This window comes from Meleagris gallopavo, chromosome 1, assembly GCF_000146605.3.
Source record: "Meleagris gallopavo isolate NT-WF06-2002-E0010 breed Aviagen turkey brand Nicholas breeding stock chromosome 1, Turkey_5.1, whole genome shotgun sequence".
NCBI lineage: Eukaryota > Metazoa > Chordata > Aves > Galliformes > Phasianidae > Meleagris > Meleagris gallopavo.
The window spans coordinates 130,692,081-130,700,535 of record NC_015011.2 but is presented as its reverse complement, the minus strand read 5'-3'; positions in this window follow the sequence as shown (position 1 = coordinate 130,700,535).

The window sequence follows — 8,455 nt, the reverse complement described above, 5'->3', positions numbered from 1 at the left end:
AAAAAAAAAAAATCCAAAATAAAATGTGCTATAATATTTTCAAGTGAAAATGTAATAATTATTTTGTACATTTTTTTCCTCTCAGAAGACTTTCACTAACTGTAAAGATTTATTTATTTTTCCCCTAGGAGAATGAAAGAGCTCTAACTGAGCATTTCTTTTTTTTTCTGAATGACAAAACATGCAGTTGTTCAGATTTTCCTTGTTAGAGTAGAAAGGCCAGGGCCTTAACCACAAAAGCATTCCTTCTAATCCTTCTGTCTTCTCAGTTTGCCAAAAGCAAAGCTGAGGCTTTGTTTTCTCTGGGTTCAGTTTGATTTCAGCAGTGTAATCTGTGCCTGACTTTGGCAAGTTAGGTTGGATAGGGATCACCTTCTCTACCTTCAATTTTCAAGTCTAAGGTAATCATCTAGGTTTCTTCATGGTCAGAAACAAAAACTTCTTATGCTAAAATCAGTTCCTAAAAGAAGGCAGATGAATTATGTCTTTTAAATTATAACGGAACCCAAAGTGATTTTCTGAAGCCTAAATATCTAACTTTTAGTCAGCTAAAGTTAGGGAAGATTACTTTTTTCTTACTTTCTCAGTCTCAGTTTCCTTCCCTGTATAAAAAGAGATTGTATTTCCCTGCTTCCCTGAGATGCTAGATGCCTAAGTTAATTAAAGTTTGTAAAGGAGGTTGCATTTGTTGGATAAAAGCATTATATAAATGCAAAGTATGACAGACAGACTGATTGATTGGGTTAGATAAGATAGATATTGTTTGGCATGCTAAAATACTATGGATGCCAGATGATATTATCTGAAAAATTCAGAATACAGAAGTCAATGAGGTCTGGGCTGAGTTGAGCCACATAACGCACTCCCACCAAAGAGAGAGCAGGTTTAGTTATACCATCATCTGAGCTCTGAGGAATTCAAAACTTTGCCCATTTTTATTAACACACGTAATTTGCCGGAGTTACAGAGGGAAACATTATGAAAAATTGGTGAGTTATACTGCTTATGCATCCCTTAACTCATCATTATGCAGAGTTTCAGAAAATGTACAGTATTTCTTATTCCACGGACAGAGTATATCATTGTTCTTTTGATGTTTTATCATATTGGTTGTATGAAGAGAATGGCAATTTCAGGTGTGAAATGTAAATTTCACTTAAGGTATCGATTATGCCTATAGCATAATTAAATACACATTTTATAATGCCATTTAATTCACAATTGTGTATACAAAGTAATTGATGTAGTAAAAGACAAGTACATGCAGAAACATCACATGATACATAAAGGACTGTTAAAGAGATTAAAAAGAGATTCCATGGATTAAAAGAAAAAAAAAAAGGAAAAGAAAAAGAAAAAGAAAATCAGGGAAACTAGGCTATAAATAAAGACAGAATTAAAAGACAAGACCTAAATATTATGTAGCATGTACATATATCTCTGGAGACAACAATACTCACGCAGTCTTTACCAATAGTCAGATCATTTCGATACGGCAGAGGAACACAATGGAAGCAGACAAGCGTTTGCACCGCTTCTTGTTTCTGTTTCATGGTGCTTATTCCACCACAAGACTGTGAGGCTTCTCCCGAGTGATCTCAGAAGCAAATGATAAATTGATCTGTGCATTTGACAAACAAAATCAACTGACATGAAAAATATAGTCATAAACACAGAATGTTTCTTACGTATGTTGGGCACAAAGAAACATAAATAATGCACCCAAAATGAGGAATAAAAAGGAGAACTTTTAATTAAAGCTGTAAATTCATTTTTCTTGTTTTGTTTTGTTTGTTTGTTTGTTTGTTTGTTTTATTGGCTTTCTCTTGTGTTTTTTCTGTTTTTGTTTTTGTTTTTTAATTTGGGTTTCTCTTAATATATTTGCATGTATTTATATAAGGGGTGAGGACAAATATTACCTTAAATATTCCCTAACTTAATCCAAAAATGCATCACTCAACCTGCATTTTGTGGCTTAAAGTTAGAAAGGTAGCACACCAGCTGCTTGCAGCAGCTACAATCACAGGATGGACTGCATCCTCCACCAACACCTAGGAGGGATTCACAAATCGTCCTCTTCACACAACTCTGTGTTTGTTACCAAGTTTTGTTTCTGATCTCTGATTGGAGAACTTTTGAAAATAGTGAAAGATGAATGATGAGCATCAAATAGCCTCTGGCAAGCAATGAATGATGCACTTCTGGTCAATTTGCTTACGAGAGCAGCAGAGGAATCTTGAGATTGGTAAAATTTTTCATAAATTAACTTTCTGTTGCCTGGATACTAATGTAAAATAGTATGAAACAGCAAGTAAAGCAGAATCATTTCATGCATTTGCAAGTGCATTTGTAAGTTATTTTTAATTATTATTTTCTGTTCTGCTCTGCTGCAGATCCCTTGCTATTTCCTATTATTAAACAAAGACAACTATGCACTACTGTTAGATTAAAGAGATAAAGAAAATTTTTTCGTTAAAGCTCAAAACCTAAAGGTTAGATCAGACACCAACAGTGAGAACCTGAATGCATTGTAATGAAGGAAAAGAACATTATTTATCCTCCACATGATAAAGTACACCCTGACTGTACAAGGAGATCTGTTGAGGAATACATAAGCATAGGGACAATTATAATAAATTGTCCAGCTTCCTTCAAAGATGTTATCAGAAGATTCTTAGTTTGTCAGTTCCAATCAGAGAGCTAAACGTGGGAAACTTCTGTGTATTTCAGGTGAGTTCAGATGGGCTGATAGAAAACAACACTGCTCTCTACAATTTGAACAGTTGAATATAACTATTACCAGTCAATAGCTAACAATAACCTCACAGGAGAAATTGTACACAGCTTTCCATTCCATCCTGTGGAAAATAACCACCATCTTCCCACAGATTCTTAAAAAGTACACACAGATACACAAAAGCAGCCATGAAATGAATCGACTCCAGAGACAATGTCAGGAGGATTTTACCAGCATTTTGCAAACATACAAAATCCTCTGCAACAAGAAACATTCTTCTCTCCTTCATGTTCTGAACATAAAGATCATCACCTCTATATAAGTTTCTATGGCTTATCATCACTATGAAACAGTACACAATATAGTATACTGTATACTGTATATTGTATACTGTATACTGTATATTCAACAGCTTCTGTACTGTACTAGTTTGGTTAGAAGATTTTGCTAAGCTCTTGAGATAGAACTTAAGGACCTTATGCAGAAGATTATTATGACTGTAGAGATTTGACTAGAGTTACCATGATTTATGGCAGCTTACTTTCAGTCCATATTGTTTTCTAGGATGAATTGTTTCTTACCATGTATTAACTCAGGATGCTTCTTGCGTTCTTTCATTTTCAAGACATATTACTCTGCCAATTTTCCATGCCATTGCAGGTTATATTTGTCTGAGAAGAACGCTAAAATCTAATCAGGATTTTATATAAAATTATACATCAAATAAGAGTTTTTTTAGGAAAAGCATTTGACCCAAAATTAAAGACCCTACTTTTGTTTGAATTACACATATATACAGATAGGTCACTCAAAAAGTAATGCCTCCTATTTATTTCCACAGAAAATACAACAAGTACAGAGAGATAAATAGCAATATTTGAAAGAGCAAATTCTCAGCTAGAAAACACTATTTTTCAGCATAGTCACTACCATTAGCTATGCATTTTCACCAGCAATGAACAAGAGACTGCATGTTATGATTGTAAAGATCTGCACCAGCGGATGTGACCCACTGTCAATGTCACCGCTGCTGAAATGCACCACCCACCACCTCGCTGTGCTCACATCCACTGTTTGGCCTCCACCAACATTCAGCAAGAATCAATGAATGTCAGTGGGTGTCATTTTTTCCACACAGAGGAACTCACTGACATACCTTTGCATCATAAGCATTTCCATATCAGATGCCATTGTGTCAGATTGCCCCTCTGCTGCCATTTGTCACATGGTAACAAAATGTAATGGGAGATTAGTGGAAAGGTTCAGCCTCTCTGCCATACCACAAACATCCACCTCTGATGTTGGGGACAACATAATAAAGTAGGAGGCATTTTTTTTGGAGCATCCCTTGTATTATTTAACTTAGAAAAAAATGCTATCTGCTCTACAAGACATTCCAAGACCATTAGAAGAAAGGACATTGGAGATTCTGAATGTTACCGCTCTTCGTAAATGACGATAATAATAGCTGTAGTAAACATGATGGTTTAAAAACAATTAATAGTACAGCATTCTGGATCTATGTCCAGGTAGAAATTGGTCATTAATGGTTTTCCCCAGGGGGGAAAATGTCTTGGGACTGGTGCTCTTCAGCATCTTTATCAATGACATAGGCTGTGGGATCAAGTGTATCTTCAGCAAGTTTGCTGATAACATCTAGCTGAGTGGTGCAGTTGATACAACAGAAGGAAGGAACACCATCCAGAGGGACCTGCAAAGACTTGGAAAGTGGGCTCATGAGAAGTATTGTACTTGGTTTGGGGTGATTCCAGATAAGTGTACAGACTAGAAGAACTCATTGAGAGCAGCCCTGCAGACAGCTGCACATGACCCAGAAGTGTGCTTGCAACCTGGAAGGTCAACTCTATCCTGGGCTGTATCAACAGAGGGGTAGCCAGCAAGGTGAGGGAGGTGATTGTTCCCAACTAATCTGCTCTTGTGAGGCCCTAAGCCTGAGGCCCCCAGTACAGAAGGGATGTGGAGCTGCTGAATAGGGTTCCGAGAGGGCCAGGAAGATGATCAGAGGTATGGAACACCTCTCCTATGAAGAAAGTTTGAGGGAGTTGGGCTTGTTTAGCTTGGAGAACTGAAGGCTCAAGGGAGACCTCATTGCAGCCTTCCAGTGCTTGAGAGAAGCTTGTAAACAGGAGGAAAAACAACATCTCACATGGTATGAGAGTGATAAAACAACAGGGAATGGCTTTAAACTAAAAATGTGGAAATTTAGGTTAGGTGTTAAGAATAAAATCTTTCCTCAAAGGGCAATGAGGCACTGGTAAAATCTGCCCAGAGAAACTGTGGATGTCCCATGCTTGGATGTGTTGAGGCCAGGTTGGATGAGGCCTGGATAGCCTGATTGGTAGGTGGCAATCCTGCCCGTGGTTGAAATTACATTATCTTTAAGGTCTCTTCCAACCTAAGCCTTTCTATGAATCTGAGGATAAAATATTTTTCAGTATGGACTGCTGATATTTCTAAGCGGAGAACTCTGTTGGTTCCACAACACACATTGTCAGTAAGCAGATTTTTCTACCTATCCATCTCCTCCTGCTTTTGTGCAATAACTTTGTAGTATTAGTTCCCATAAATTAACGCAACATGGCTTGGTGCTGAATGAGATGTGCTCATGTAGAGCTCCCTACAGGAATCGCTGCCACAGAGCAGCCAACAGAATTATAACGATTCACTGGTACATGATACCTCTAATTTCCTCTTTCTGTTTTAAGTCTCTCAGCATTTTCATTTTCTAAGATTTCAGTGCCAGGGATGCTTTTTTCCTTTTTCCTAAGGAAACAGACTTTATGTCTTAGTATTTTAATTGAGATAAGAGTACAGAACAAAATCTAGTTAGTATACATTTCCTTATAGTACATATAAATATATATGTATATGTGTGTGTACATATGCATAGAAATAAGTATCTGTGTATCTCTCTCTTTCACTCCATATATGTATATGTATAGTGATGGAGTAGCAAATCACACCTTCTACCACCCCCACTACCTTCCAAAAAAAAGAGTTCCAAAAACCAATTAGCAATCCAAGTTTGCCTTAGGAGATTTTCTTCCCTCTCTCATATTTTCACCCTCTGCTTAAATATATATGTATGTCTATATATTTATATATGTGTGTCTATGTCCGTATTCCTTTTTTACACTATCTTCAAGTGCAGTAGCTCAAGGTAACACTTTTTTTTTTTCCCAAAGATTCCACTTAAAGGTTTTAGAAGTGGAGTCTTTAACTCCATTAAGTATAATATACTTGAGGGAAAGTAGAGTTTTACCTTAGAAGTTTCATTGTCTCTCATCTATGGTGCTGCTTTTTCTGATTATGTTTCCCCAAAGCGCACTTTAAGGTATAGTTTAAGATCATTTGAAGTATAATGTATACTTTATACACTACATATAATTTTACTTACTTTTGCTTAAAGCATACTTTACGAGGGGTGTCAAGAGGGCAGAACTAAATCCCAAGACACTGTACAAGTGATTATTAACTGAAAGTGCTTCAATAGGGTATTACTTTTTATAATAAAAGGTGTTGTATCTTTTTCCCTGGGTATTTGAGCAAACCTACCAAAGTCCTTGCTTGCATCAAAGGAAGTCTGTGTTGCTCTCTGCAGAATATATTGACTAATTCTTTCTTGTGCAATAGTAGCATCTACTATTAACAACCCAACCAGCCTGCAGGTCTGATTTTTCTTCTCTGTAAAACAGATTTTATAGAACTGCAACACTGTGCACGTCTGTGGCCACATCATCTTATTTCAGGAATGAGTTTGTTCTTTAGAACTCTTTCTGAAAATAAAATAACACAAAATAAAATAAATTAGCACATCAGCATAAAAACTTGTTTTAAGCAACATGCTCAGCTCAGGAAAAATAGATCTTTAAGGAGATTATTTCAGTTTAGTAAACACTCAGGTAGGAAATCTTTAGCATACAACTTACTGCTTCTGTTTTTTCATAGAATTAAAAGAGCAGGAGAATGGCATTTCCATCCAGTGTGGATGAATATATCTGCAATAAGTAGTGAAGAAGAGAAACTTGTGAATTATATCTCAGACACATTGTGAGTAACTCATATATCATCCAGATAAATAAAAAAAATGAAATCCCATATCTTGGCACTGTGTATGTCACCTCATAATTTTGTGTTCTAATTATCAATACAAATCACAGATTTTTTGCTGGTCACACCTAATTTATGAACTGTATAGAATAACAGTTAATAGACTCACTAGTTAATTCTCCCTTGTACCTTCTCCAGTGATATTCACGTATGTCAGCCACGATTTTAATTGATTTTCATAGTAGCCACTTGTTAATAGGATAATTTGTCAATACAATAATAAAACAATTGTTTCCACAGCATTGAAAGTTCAGTTTATCGGATAACAAAGTTAGAGCTGGTTTCATTAATTGAAGCCAGCTGGAGGGTTTGCAGGATGAAAGATATAAATCTCAACAGTGCTGTGGAAAACTAGGTCAGAGGGCAGAGAAAAATTAGTTAAGCATGATGGACCAAAAGTGACCTGTACAGGTGCTCCGGCTCACTTTCAGGACATCACTTCCTGTGTTCCTCTTTGGCTCCAGCAAAGCCCATAGGTCAACACGTGTATTCTTATGCCTGGTTTAAATTAAAAGCCAGTCTAGAGTGGCTCACTCCCAAGCTCCAGATAATGTTACCCACTCAAAGTAAAACATTTCACAGGGTCTTTATGTTGTCATGTGTTTCCCAAGGAGCTTTGTTTACATCACTAAGCAGCTCTTGAATCCTAACACAGGAGCCTTAAAATAACTTTCAAATAAAGGTGGAAAAATAATATCGCAAGAGGATAAGTGATATTCAGGAAGGCTGGATAAAGACAAGACTGTAGTGAAACAAAATACTACTGAAAATCAGACTGATTGATACAAACATGTTAATCTATCATTGTGCCAGCCTCCCACAACACTAGCACTGTAAGCATTTTTCCCTTTACCAAACTTTTTAAAGTAATCTTTCCCACCTCTCTTGTTTTCAGATTTAAATGTTTTTCTCTGTACTATATAACCTTCTGTGTTGATGTTACTCTATATTAACAGAAAATATAAAGGGCAAAAAAGCTAGCTAAAAGCCATTACTTTTTATTGCAATGATTCAGCTTCAAACTCAAGCTTCCCTAATAGTGGAAAGAACATATATTCTGGATGTTGTGAACTTACTGCAAGAATACGTCAGACTGAAGCTGACGAAGATTTTGCTTAATTTTAGTTGAAACACCTTCAACTATATGAAGCACAGCTCCAGCAAGTAGCTCAGCCTTCTAAATAAGGGTAAAACTGCAGGTAATTCCTGAAGGTGAGATCTGACTGATGGGACATGAAGTCCTTGTGCCTCCATAAGAAGAGTCTTGGAAGCAGAGGCTTGTACAATATGTCCCTTAGGTTCCATGCAGATGCATTCTGGATCCATTCCCTATTACAGCTGACTTTCAACTTTAGAGTCCACCTTTTACATGTCTTATTCTGGGGCTTTGAAGTGGAAGATGACAGTGTTTGTTGGCTGTTTTTCTAATTTTCTCCTCATCTAGTCAGGGACTTCACAGTCATCTCTTCCATCTTATTTTCTAAACATAGAGGTAAACAAAGCTCAGAAAAACCTGAAATCATTGTTACTTATTTTGACAGAATTTCTTACCTTTAAATTCTCAGGATAAGGGCTCAGGAACTGCAG